The following is a 14,211-nucleotide window of genomic DNA, read 5'->3' on the forward strand; positions in this document are numbered from 1 at the left end:
CTTCATAATCCAATTGAAAAACAAAGACATCTGGGCACTTTTCCACTTGACCAAATGTCTTATTGTCGACGATTCCCAGGAGGGGGGTAATTCATCTGCCTAGGTTCTCGGAGCGATCGCTCCGGTTCTCCTGGCGCAGTCCGGCCAACCGTCCTGTTGGTCTCATCCTGGCGGCTGCCGGCTTTGCCAGGGTCCTCAAGCCCTCCATCCCTCCCTTGGACTCTCGCTACCAGACTTTGTTTTAGTTGTGTTTTATGTGAGTGTCTGGTAGCCACTCGTAGAGGGGAGGGTTATGTCACGGCTAGTCCGTATCATGTTTTGTTTGTGTCTCCGATTACGTCACCTGGACAATTCACGGACTGATTCCTCATCACACCTGTTCCTTGTTAAGTGTTGTGTATTTATACTGCTGTCTGTTTCACACCTGTCGCCGGGTTATTGTCATTGATACCCTGTCTGTTTCCTGTGTTAATGTTCCTGTGTTCCTGCATTCACCATGTCTGCCCTCGTGTTTTTATTATTAAATGTTATTTATTTTGAACCTTGCGTTTGCGTCCTTTCCTTACAACCCTGTCGTGACAAAATGTTTTTTTATAAAAACATTTTGGTAACACTTTACTGTAGGGTTCATTATTAGTTGACATTAGTTTATGTATTAACTAACATGAACAAACCATGAGCAATACATTTGTTACATTATTTATTAATCTTGTTAATGTTAGTTAATAGAAATAAAGCTTTAAATTGTTTGTTCATGTTAGTTCACAGTGCATTAACAAACGTCAACAAGATTTTAATAAAGTATTAGTAATTGTTGAAATTAACATTAACAAAGATTAATAAATGCTGTATAATGCAGTTCATTATTAGTTCATGTTAACTAATGTAGTTAACTAATGTTAACTAATGAATCTTATTGTAAAGTGTCACCAACATTTTTTTTTAACTTTGTGACATATTTGGCATGAACGTTGTTATTATTCACGTGTAAAAAGGATGTAAATTATGTTAAATGTATGTTGTCGTTATTTTAGGGAATGATAATAAAACTGCAATCTAGTTTTACCTGATTATCTCAGTTGTAATAAGTAAAATTGAACTGTGTTTGCTGCAATTTCATGGCATTGAGACACGTCTATGGAGATAATTTTATCTCATTAATAATTCACGCAAAAAACATGATTCACACATGCGTAGACTATTTCACATGCATGAAATCTAATTTACATACACAAAAAATATATATATTCGCAAAAAACGATGTACATACACAAAATAAAAATACATATTCATAAAATACGTTTCACAAACGAAAATAACAATTCACAAATGTAGAACTGTGTACGAAAAGTTTTACATTTTGAGTTTATCATGACTGTGAATGTACGAATCGTCTTTTTCGTGTGTGAATTGCTTTGAATTCGTGTGTGTGTGTTTTTTGAGACTTTGTTGGCAGCGCGCTCTCCAACGTGGGTCACTCGTACTCTTTAGCCAATCAGATGCAAGCTTACCATTCAACCAATCATAACCCGCCAAGAGCGCAGCACTCAAGGAGCTCAGCATTGCACACCTTTTGCGCAATCAACTGAAATGAAGCTTCACGTCATCAACCAAGCATGGCGAATGAAGTGCGGGATATACGTGTAAGTTATTACTTTATTTCATATAGTTTCATAATTTAATATTGCTAAAATAACACACATTACACTCGCTGTTTACAAGAGATTCCCGCGATTAATGCGTGAATGACGCTAATCGTGTTGCAAGACAGACTGTCTTACCTAACAGGAGAAGTATTTTTTTTAAAGTTAACTTAAATCAACAACTTTGAGAGTACGTTAAGTATTCTCATCTCATGCTAAATCCTCGTCTCTGTTTCTGACCAGTTAATATTGATCTTTGTATTATTTATCTATTTAGTTAAATAGTTAACACTTACAGTATAGTCTTTATGTTATGCCTAAAGTGTTTGTTTTCGCAATGTACGTACAGGAATAAGATTGTTACTGACATAGGATCAGGTCACTGCATGAGAGATCAGGGTGAGGGCGACTTGTTTCAGGTCGATGAGAAAGTCAAACAACATAAACTGAGTCTATATGAAAACACAAAAGACAGCTAAAATGCATTTTAAGCAAACGTTTTTGTGGGTTCTACATCTGTGCATAGACAGGCTAAATCTGTTCATAAGTGCTTCAGTTTCATGACAGTAGCCTAGTAAATAGAGTTTACATGTGTCATATTTAGAATCAGTTTACATATAACATTGATTCTTTATTCTTGATATTGTTTAATGTCATTTATTCACAGATTGTATTAAAGGACTCTCGTCATGTAATACTGTCACAGAGCAGTTGTTCTTGTGTTGCTGGGACAGCACATTGTTGCACTACTCAGAGCTCAGTGAAGTTCACAGCTGTACTGAAACGGTTGAGAGCTGACACAGACCTAGAACAATGGTAATTTTTTATTTAATCTACATTTTACTGTAATGGAGTATTCCAAACTTTGCTGTAATTTTTATTAATGTTAACATGGCCACTGTGTGTTTTCTGTGTATTTTCAGAGGTTCTGTCTGCAAGACCCAAAGAAAGCTTGCTCATGTATTAAGGTACAACACAAAAGTTTTGCAATGTAGTATTTTACACACACACACACACACACACACACACACACACACACACACACACACACACACACACACACACACACACACACACACACACACAAACACACACACACACACACACACATATACTTCACAAAAGACATACTGTATGAGATCAGGCTCATTTCACTGAAAATGTTTATGTAACGGATAAAGTCCATACGAGTGGTTATTACAGAATAATCCATTACAATGTACAAAACAACAGTCCTGTCCAGATTGAGGCTGTGGTGTGACATTCAGGACACCAGACGATTAGAAGTATTGCAAATGCCATGTAATAAGAAGCAGTATTTGATAAAAAACTGCGAAAGATTTTAAAGACTAAAATGATAGGAATTGACCTTTTTTCATTTCAGGAGTACCTTTAAAAAGAGTGTCACCTGTAAGCTGCCTGACCTCACAGTCCTCCAAGTAGCAGAGGCGTTTAAGGACCTTGCCAGTGCTGTAGCCCCTTCGGTCACCACTATCAGGATGTCACATGTCAATTTTTTGGTGGATTTTGGCTTTGGCAGAGTTTAGTATGGAAGTGTGCTGTCATACCAGCAGCAACAACATGCAACCTTAATCGCTATCAAGATGCCCCATAACTACAACCTCTGCAACTATTTGGCTACAGCCTTGACACATCTGTTTGCTTGATAGTTATTTATATTTACATGTTTACATTTCTGAAGTTAAGGTAGTGATTTACAGTATATTACATACATACTTTACTGCAATGTAAATGTTCGAAGTAATTTAGTTTTACATTCATGCAGTGCAGGCAACACTGTATGAAAGTTATTTACAGTATATTTAAATACATTACTGCATTGTAAATGTTCAAAGCCACATGTTTACATTCCTGCAGTGCATGCAACACTGAATAAAAGTTATTTACAGTATATTTAAATACATTACTGCATTGCAAATGTGTAAAGTCATTTATATTTACATGTTTACATTCATGCAGTGCAGGCAACCCTGTATTAAAGTTATTAACAGTATATTTAAATACATTACTGCCTTGCAAATGTGTAAAGTCAATATTTACATTCCTGCAGTGCAGGCAACACTGAATAAAAGTTGATTATATACATGTCAATATTATTTATACCTGAACAAAACTAAATGCATCAATTGGTTCACTGGATAAGGCAACGTCCTTTCAAAGCCAGCGACGCACTGTAAGGCTCAATAGCACGATCAAATCATCACTTTTAAAATGACTGCAGATCCTTGTATGAGAAGCGATGTTAAATCGCTCGCGTCAAATGTTGTGAATCCATTTTCTGCGTGTTTTTTGTCCACAAAAAACATTTGGAAACTCATACAGAGTTGAACTTTGAGGAGTCCTCACATAACTGGACACAGCAATGTTCAGCTTAACTACTTTCTTTCCGCTGTTGATATTTAAACTTTCTGGAAGCCATTACTATAGTGGTTAACTATATAATGCTATAAATATACTTTAGTTATAGATCGCTCTCAAATAAATTTTATGAAAGCATTTTGCTGCTAGTACACTCAGATACGAAATGCGCTAAGTAAATACGCTCAGATTTTTCCGGAAATACGTGAGGAGAGCCAGATTGCGCAAAAGGTGTGCAATGCTAAGCTCCTTGAGTGCTGCGCTCTTGGCGGGTTATGATTGGTTGAATGGTAAGCTTGCATCTGATTGGCTAAAGAGTACGAGTGACCCACGTTGGAGAGCGCGCTGCCAACAAAGTCTCAAAAAACACACACACGAATTCAAAGCAATTCACACACGAAAAAGACGATTCGTACATTCACAGTCATGATAAACTCAAAATTTAAAACTTTTCGTACACAGTTCTACATTTGTGAATTGTTATTTTCGTTTGTGAAACGTATTTTATGAATATGTATTTTTATTTTGTGTATGTACATCGTTTTTTGCGAATATATATATTTTTTGTGTATGTAAATTAGATTTCATGCATGTGAAATAGTCTACGCATGTGTGAATCATGTTTTTTGCGTGAATTATTAATGAGATAAAATTATCTCCATACACGTCAGCTTGCTTGATGCTCAATGCTTTATTTAATATCAGTTTGTGAGAAAATCAGAAATTCAACCATTAAACACATGCACGACCACAAAAACATAATGCATAGAGCATAGTTTGTGATGAGTATAGTGCAGTTGTAAATTTTTATGAGTTGTTAAAAGAAGACAGTTTGGAAAGATAAAAGAAATTAAAGCAAGCATTTATATCACTTTCTTAAGCGGAATTCATTAAGTTTTTAATATGCCCTGGATCCATGGAAGAAATGCAGAAATTTTCATATAAACCTCATTCAGATAAAAATGATTGCAGGTCTTGTTGTGTCCGAAGGATGTAACACCCACTGCAATGTTGTTACAAACCAAAGGACCTCCTGAATCCCCCTGTTAAGAATGTAAGCACACATAATTGCCATTTGATTTCTGAAAAACACTTTGGGAAAGAGAGTGGGGTCGACTACCAAAACACACTTGTAAGTTGTAGCCAATCAGCAATAAGGTGCGTGTAACTGATATTGTTGGCTGGGTTGCGTATGTGTGGAGCGGGTCTATTAAAAGAAGGTCCAGACTCTATTGGGGTAGGGGTGTGTTTGTTTAGGTGATTTCAAATGTCAACATTGGCTTTCAGAGATCATTGACCCTGCCTTTAACCTAATCTGTAAATCAGATGTAATTCTTTTACCTTACAGGTTCCTCTGTGGCCATACACACACATCATCTGTGAAGCTTTATAGTACTGCTGCCATCGAGCAGCACAGACTGTGTTATTCATAATCTTCACGTTTGCCTCTCTGAGGGTTGGACTTTTAAGAACATTTGTCATTCTTCCCCAGCCTGCAACACTGCAAGCAGTGCCCACTCTGATCTGCTTAGCTCTCGACGGTATGGGAATCGTCTTGATGTTGTTGTTTAGTTTGACTTTTTTATTCAGCTGTAATCCAACAACACATTCATCTTAGACAGAAGTTAAATGAGATAAAACTACATGTGATTATATTACACTGAAAAAAAGGATTCATTCAATTTACTCAATTTTTTAAGGTAAGTGGTTGCAATCAATTTAATTAAGCTACATTTAAACAAAAGTTTTGTATTATATTTTACTTTACTGATCTTTTTTGTTTAAATGTAGCTTAAATAAAATGATTGCAACCACTTACCTTAAAAAATTGAGTAAATTGAATGAATCATTTTTTTCAGTGTATAATTATGTATTGTGGTGCTTGGATAGCAATATTGAGTGTTGTCTTTTACCTTCAGAATCATCAGGTCGGCTATTATAGCTGTTTCCGGAATGGGGTTGTAGTCTGGATGCCTGCTATAGTTACTCACACTAATGCGGACACGTCTTCTCCATATGCTTTTTAAGTCATTTGCACCTGCCACAACTGTCAGAATCTCAGTGCTGTAAAAAGAAATAAATCTTATTAATATTTATTTTACATTTATTGGTTTTCTTTAGAAAGGTCTTCATAAAGAGTGTTCAGTGTTTTAATTCTGGATAGAAGTCATGGTGTTGTTTTTCAGACATTTATTTTTAACTCTGTGAAATCCAGTCTAAAGTCTCAAAATCTAATGATGAGATTAGGAGCATCAAAATTTGATTTTAATCTTTGTCATGATCTTACTCTGTTTATTTTCACAATCTTCTTTACATTTATAGAAAATGGTAAATCACTCAAAATAACTTTAGAAAAATTTATATTTCAAAATGATTCCGAAAAAAGGTTGTAAAGTATTTATTTGTAAGAACATTTGAACAGATTTGAGATTATGATTGCAGCTTTGACTAAATGAAACCTTACTTTTTTCTGCAGTGTGCAGCAGTCAAGACAAACTGATCAGAAATGAGAAATCCTCCACAAACATGTTTCCTATTCTCCTGAACAGAAACCATGTAAGGTCTGGAGTGAGGTCGTGCTTTAGTGCCATTCACTATACGCACATTGACACTGGCTGAGAGAGAAATATCGGTCAACTTAATCAGTATGAGACACATCTGAATAATGCTTCACCAAACATTAATCAGATATTAAGTCTCGATAATGGAAATGTGTTACACTTTATATACAGGTGCATTTTCTAAAGCTCATATGTTAGTCATGATTCATATTAAAGTGAATGTTTATTGAATCTTACCAGTGAAGCTCAGGTTTGGCACCAGAGAGCCCAACAGGACCAGAGCGATGATGATGATCATGATGAAGATGAGATCTGACTGAGGAAACAATGTAATAAATACTGTAAGGGTGTCTGAACTCCAAATTTGTGATGTCTAAAAGTCTAGACACATGTGTACTGTTGTTACTCTTATAAATTCCTTTATTTGTAATAACTAATAAACTTATAACACCGTCTTCAAAGCAATTTAAACAAGACCAGGTTCTCAGCCGTTTACTTATAATCCAACAGGGGACACAACACACTTAGAACAATCAGTGTTTAGTTTAGGGACAACACACTAAATACTTTGTCCCAGAATACACACATACTGTATCTGTTATTATTTGAACAACACATTTTGTGTTACTTTTAACACAAGTTGTGTTTTATTTTAACACAAAATGACACACATTAATATGGATCTTTAAACACTGTTACAAATACTACTACAATCAAACAGAGTTTTACTTCACATAATGTTGAATGTGTCCCTTGCTTAAAAGATCACTCATCAAGGGGGAAATCCACTTTTCAGCTTAGTGACGGGTGCTTTAAGACATGCCTAAAAATTCATGCTAAACTGACGGTTAAACATCATCTTTTGTTTCCTTTAAAGTTGAAGATTAAGTTAATTTTTTTGTCATTCTTTGTTTATTGAACATTTTTAATTATAACTTTTTCCAACAACATTGCCCAAGATCTCCCAAAAAAACAAACAAAAAAAAAAACACAGAAAACAAAAACAAAACAAAAAACAACCAAAGAGGAGGTTACAATACAATATTACAAAACCATTTAGGATTACATGAAGTCTGATACAGCATCAATAAGGTCCAACCAAAATTGTATTGTCTTTCCATTGGCACCATGTATTTTGGCTGGTACACTCAAGCCGGGCAATGTCCAGCAGATATGACATCCACATCACTCTTGTTGGAGTAGATGGATCCAACCATAATTTTAGAATAACCTTTTTAGCAGCAGTCAGAATTGCAGATAGAATCCTTTTTTGATTAACTGACAATGTCAATGAGGAATCATCCAGCAAGAGAAAAAGCAGTGGGTCCTTTGGGACTTCAAAAGATCAGACGCAAGGTCCTGTACCCAGGACCAGAGCAAAGCATTTTGTGAACAGTCCCAAAACATATGCTTGTATGTACCTTTACTTGAACTATTACACAGATGACAGAAAGGGTCAGGCTTCCTTTTCATTTTATATAATAAACAGGGAGTGGCATATGCCTTATGCACATGAAAAGAACATGCAGAAAAGCTGAACGTATGTGGCGGAAAAAAAACTTGAAGTACATTATAGCATCTATAAGGACAGTCTTCGTGCTTTCAATGTAGAATTAGGCACAGCTAGACATACCTTCTTTTCAAACATTATAAACAAAAACATAAACAACACTCGCACTCTTTTTGCTACTGTAGAGAGACTAACAAACCCCCCAAATCAAGTTCCTAGTGAAATGCTCTCTGACAACAAATGCAATGAGTTTGCAACCTTTTTCTCTGAGAAGATCAGTAATATCAGAATGGCGATCAATACGGCCTCATATTGTACTGTGATCAGTCAGATATCATTGCAACAACCTCAGAAATTAGCCATTCTCTCAGAATTTGACATAATTGATATAAAAACCTTGGAAGAAACAGTACAACATCTTAAAGCATCAACTAGCAGCCCTGACACGCTCCCCACATCTTTTCTCAAAAAGGTACTTAACTGCTTAGAAACTGACCTCTTAAAAATAGTAAATACCTCTCTGATCACAGGCACCTTTCCAGAGGCATTAAAAACAGCAGTTGTTAAGCCTCTCCTAAAAAAGAGTAACCTAGACAAAACCATACTTAGCAACTACAGACCAATCTCAAATCTTCCGTTTATAGGCAAGATCATTGAAAAGGCTGTTTTTAATCAGCTGAACAAATTCTTAAACTGAAATGGCCATCTGGACAATTTTCAATCTGGTTTCCGTCAGCATCACAGCACAGAGACGGTGCTCATAAAGATAATAAATGATATTCGCTTAAACTCTGATTCAGGTAAAATATCAGTGCTGGTGCTACTAGATCTTAGTGCTGCCTTTGACACAGTAGATCACACCATACTCTTACATAGACTGGAAAACTGGGTAGGGCTCTCTGGGATGGTTCTCAAATGGTTTAAAACATACCTACAAGGAAGAGGTTACTATGTGAACATAGGTAACCATAAATCTGAGTGGACATCCATGACATGTGGAGTCCCACAAGGTTCAATTCTTGCACCGCTTCTGTTAAATTTGTATATGCTCCCACTTGGTCAAATAATGAAAAAGAACCAAATTGCTTACCACAGCTATGCAGATGACACCCAGATATACTTAGCCATGTCACCCAATGACTACAGCCCCATTGACTCTCTATGTAAATGCATTGATGAAATTAACTGTTGGATGCGTCAAAACTTCCTCCAGTTAAACAAAGACAAAACTGAAGTCATTGTATTTGGAAATAAAGATGAAACTCTCAAAGTTAACACATACCTTGACTCTAGGGGTCTAAAGACACAAAATAAAGTCAGAAATCTTGGTGTAATTTTAGAGTCTGACCTTAATTTCAGTAGTCATGTGAAAGCAATATGCAAATCAGCTTACTACCATCTCAGAAATATTGCCAGAATTAGCTGTTTTGTATCAAGACGGGACTTAGAGAAACTTGTTCATGTTTTCATCACCAGCAGGGTGGATTACTGCAATGGACTTCTTACGGGGATCCCCAAAAAGACCATTAGACAGCTGCAGCTCATACAAAACACTGCTGCCAGAATTCTGACCAGAACCAAAAAATCTGAGCACATCACTTCAGTCCTCAGGTCCTTACACTGGCTTCCTGTTACATTTAGAATAGATTTTAAAGTATTGTTACTCGTTTATAAATCACTTCATGGCTTAGGACCAGGGGCGTTGCTAGACATAAAGCTCTACTGGGGCACGGGCCCCCCATTTTTTTTTTTTTACTTTTTCTTGAAAGCCTGCGGTGTGCAAGATACAATTTCCTTTGCTTAACCCACTATTCCAACATTGCAACAAGTACTGGGAAAGACAAACATTTATTTAAAATATTTAAGTATCATCTTCATATATATATATACAACATTATTAACATGTTTAAAGGCATAAAATGTTTGTAATAATGGCAGGAGAGAAAATATTTTTATGCACATTTGCATTTTACATAACAATGATTAATAACTTTCTTTTTTATTTTAAAAATTTTCATTTTATGACTGCTACTAAAAAAATCTATCTTAGTTACTGCTAACTATTTATGTAATGACCTAGAGCTAGTGAACTAAATATTAATTTAATCTGAAAATACAGAACAGTATAACACCGTTTTTGTATGTGAACAATGTAATTTTATAGACTATTGACAGAGGTTTTTCTGAGATTTTCCCTCTAATGTTTGAGCCCTGACAGGGTAATTATGTGTCTTTACTCCCTTAAATTCATCATCTCTCATTTTTGCTTCCCTTTTCCTGCTTTGCACAAAACATTTCTGATGTCCATCAGATGCGTCAATGATCGGGTGAAAATAAGATTTTCATTATTATTTAGAAACTTACTTTATTCTCGTCATGTTTTCATAAACCAACTCAAGCGCGTGTACTTTGTATGCGGCTGCGCACGGCAAAACAGTCGCGTGCACGCCTCAATTTATGTCCGCGTCCGCGCACCCATTCATGTCATGTCATGTTTTCAAACGTGAATTGGGTAACTACATTGCATATAGATCCGTTTTGCCGCGATTGTCTTTGTAAATGAATAAACTAGTTAACTGCTAAAATGTAAACTTGAGATTTACACAGGGGCACAAAAGATTTACACTGGGGCACGTGCCCCAGTAAAAGGGGTCTAACGACGCCCCTGCTTAGGACCCAAATACATTACAGATAAGCTAAACCAATATAAACCTAACAGATTACTCGGATCATTAGGATCAGGTCAGTTAGAAATTCCAAGGGTTCACTCAAAACAAGGTGCATCAGCATTTAGTTATTATGCTACCTGTAGCTGGAATCAGCTTCCAGAAGAGATCAGATGTGCTTCAACAGTAAACACTTTTAAATCTAGATTAAAAACACATCTGTTTAACTCTGCATGTACTGAATGAGCACTGTGCTGCTTCACACTGACTGCACTTTTAACTCAAGTCACTTTTACTTCTGTTTTATTCTTTTTAACATTTTAAAGTGTTTTTATTAAAATCACATTTATTTTATTTAATTGTTATTCTAAATTCTCATGTATCTTTGTTTTTATTGTGATTTTATTGTGTATCTATTATTTTTACATTTTCTTTTCTCTCTGAGCTGGGTTTTTAGAAGTAGTGAAGCAATTTTCCCAGACACTGTCCCAATCAATCACAGTGTTAAGTTCTCTCTCCCAGAAGCTCTCAATTGGAATGTTTGTGTCAGGGCTTAGAGAGGGAGACTGAGACAGGATCCAATTGCAGAAAAATTCGTTTTATTCAATGAGCCAGTGTCCATAAGGCTGAGCTTGGGTGAATAATATAGGAGAAGAATCAAAGAGAGAGAGAGATCCGCTGTGCTTGACAGGGTGAGAGTTGCCGCTGTGCGTAGACAGGGAGAGAGTTCCAATGGACGAAGGCCAACTGAGAAATCCACTGCTAGGAGACTGGGTGAATGATAGAACTGCCGCAGAGAAATTTCCCGGACGAGCCGGACCGCGGCTACAGACCCTGCAATGGTACGCTGGACAGCGCCTCTGGCAGCCAAGCAGTCGAAGCTGCAGCGGAGAGTGAGACGACAACCACTCAGAGATAGCAGAGCAGTGGGTAACCTGGCAGATGGTGACAGCAGAGAGCACAGGTAAAAAGCGGAAAAAACTAAGAAATAAAACAGACTGAACTATGAAAAATGACTAGACTATGAAAAAATAACAAAATAAACGGATAGTTAGAATATCACAATACTAGGAACTAGACCGACTAGACAAGACAGGAGATATAGCAAGGCACATACAATGACGAACTCGCAGGGAACAAAAGGCTAAGGACACTAATATAGCAAACCAAACGAGGGGTAAATGATTAGCAGGTGCATGAAGCAGGTGTAAGGAATCACGCAGATGAAGAACCCAAGTGACAGACGCGCATGAGCAAAGCTGTAAAACATAAACACAGACAATGAAAACACAGAAACAAAGCAACCAATTAAACCGACGTCTTAACAGTACCCCCCCAGAACCGCCACCGGGCGGTCCCAGAAGGGGCTCACCTTGTCGCCGACGGAGATCATTAATCAACTCAGGGTCCAAAATGTCCCGGGCCGGTACCCAACACCTCTCCTCCGGGCCGTAGCCCTCCCAGTCCACAAGATACTGAAAACCTCTGCCCCGCCGACGTGAATCTAATAACCGCTTAACTGAATAAGCAGGAGAACCGTCCACTAGATGAGGGGTGGGAGCAGAGGGGACAGGATTAATACGGGAAAAAAAAACAGGTTTGATCTTGGAAACATGAAAAACCGGGTGAATCCGACCGAATGCTAAAGGCAATCTGAGCTTGACCGCAACCGGACTAATGACCTTAACTATACTGTATGGACCAAGGAAGCGAGGAGCCAGTTTACGTGAAGGCTCTCGGAGAGGCAGATCCTTGGAAGAGAGCCATACTTTCTGCCCACAAATATAGCGAGGGGCGGGTCGCCGGTGCCGGTCGGCCGCGATTTGGGTACGTCTGCAAGTCTGAATTAAAGCGTCTCTGGCCCTATTCCAGATGCGTTTGAAGCGTTGGACGAAGGCCAGAGCAGACGGAACCGCCGCATCGGATTCCTGCGAGGGAAACAAAGGAGGCTGAAAACCCATCGAGGCTTCGAAGGGGGACATGTTAGTGGATGATACAGGACGGGGAATTATGTGCATATTCTACCCACGGAAGCTGTTGGCACCAAGAGTTCGTACATTGAGACGTCAGACAGCGGAGCGTACGACCAAGATCCTGATTAGCCCGTTCACTTTGCCCATTGTTCTGAGGGTGATAACCTGAAGACAGGCTGGCAGTGGTCCGATCTGCTTACAGAACTCCTGCCAAAATCGAGAGATAAATTGGGGACCCCTGTCGGATACCATGTCTGAGGGTAAACCATGGAGGCGAAAGACGTGTTCCACTAATATCTGAGACATCGCTTTGGCAGAGGGAAGCTTAGGTAGGGGAATAAAATGAACCGCTTTGGACAAATGGTCCACCACCGTGAGGATGACGGTGTTACCCTTAGAAACTGGTAAGCCGGTGACAAAATCAATGGCTATGTGTGACCAAGGACGGGTGGGTATGGGGAGAGATTTAAGCAGACCAATGGGAGGCTGATGAGACGCTTTATTACGAGCGCATACATGACAGGCTAAAACGAATTGTCTGACGTCGGAGCCCATAGCGGGCCACCAAAAACGTTGACGGACGGTAGCCAACGTTCTCCGAACTCCCGGATGGCTGAAAAACTTGGACTTGTGACCCCACCGGATGACCTCGGAGCGAAGCGCTGCCGGAACCCAAAGCCGACCCGCCGGGCACCCCTCTGGCACTTCACTCTCTCTTCCGGCCTCCCTCACTCGCTGCTCGATGCCCCAACAGAGGGCACCCACCACCCGCCCCTTCGGGAGGATGGTTTCCTCCCTCTCGACGTCAGGAGCACCAAACAAGCGAGAGAGGGCATCAGGCTTAGTATTCTTTGAACCTGGCTGGTACGAGAGAGTAAAGTTAAAACGGTCAAAGAAGAGTGCCCAACGAGCCTGCCGCGATGTCACCCTCTTGGCTGAACGGACATATTCCAAATTCTTGTGGTCCGTCCAAACCAAGAAGGGCTCCGAGGTCTTCTCTAACCAGTGACGCCACTCACCCAAAGCCAATCGAACCGCCAGCAGCTCCCGGTTACCAATATCACAGTTTCGTTCAGCAGGGCTCAACCGGTGAGAAAAGAAAGCGCAAGGATGCACCTTTCCGTCCTTCGCAGACCGCTGAAAAAGCACGCCGCCTACCCCGACATCAGAAGCATCTACCTCCACAATAAACTGAGCCTCCGGATCTGGAATAGAAAGAACAGGAGCAGAGATAAACCGGGACTTTAAATTATCAAAGGCCTCCTGAGCGTCATTATTCCAACGGAAACATTCTTTAGTGGAAGTGAGAGCAGTGAGAGGTTTAGCAATCTGACCAGAGTTCCTAATGAATCGCAGATAAAAATTGGCAAAACCCAGAAACCGTTGCAACTCCTTACGAGTGTCGGGGACTGGCCACTCGGTTACCGCTTTAATCTTAGAAGGGTCTGGACGGATCTCACCCGCGGCAATAACGAAACC

At 38.9% G+C, this 14,211-nt stretch overlaps 1 long non-coding RNA gene across 1 annotated transcript; it reads left to right on the top strand.

Moving 5' to 3' along the window:
* The first annotated feature begins 1,193 nt into the window (after positions 1-1,193).
* LOC129452809 (uncharacterized) lies at positions 1,194-2,646 on the top strand. Its single transcript, XR_012365696.1, has 3 exons — positions 1,194-1,643; positions 2,311-2,459; positions 2,567-2,646. It is a non-coding gene; the product is annotated as an uncharacterized lncRNA (long non-coding RNA).
* The last annotated feature ends 11,565 nt before the right edge of the window (positions 2,647-14,211 follow it).

This window comes from Misgurnus anguillicaudatus, chromosome 23 (genome assembly GCF_027580225.2).
Source record: "Misgurnus anguillicaudatus chromosome 23, ASM2758022v2, whole genome shotgun sequence".
Taxonomy (NCBI): domain Eukaryota; kingdom Metazoa; phylum Chordata; class Actinopteri; order Cypriniformes; family Cobitidae; genus Misgurnus; species Misgurnus anguillicaudatus.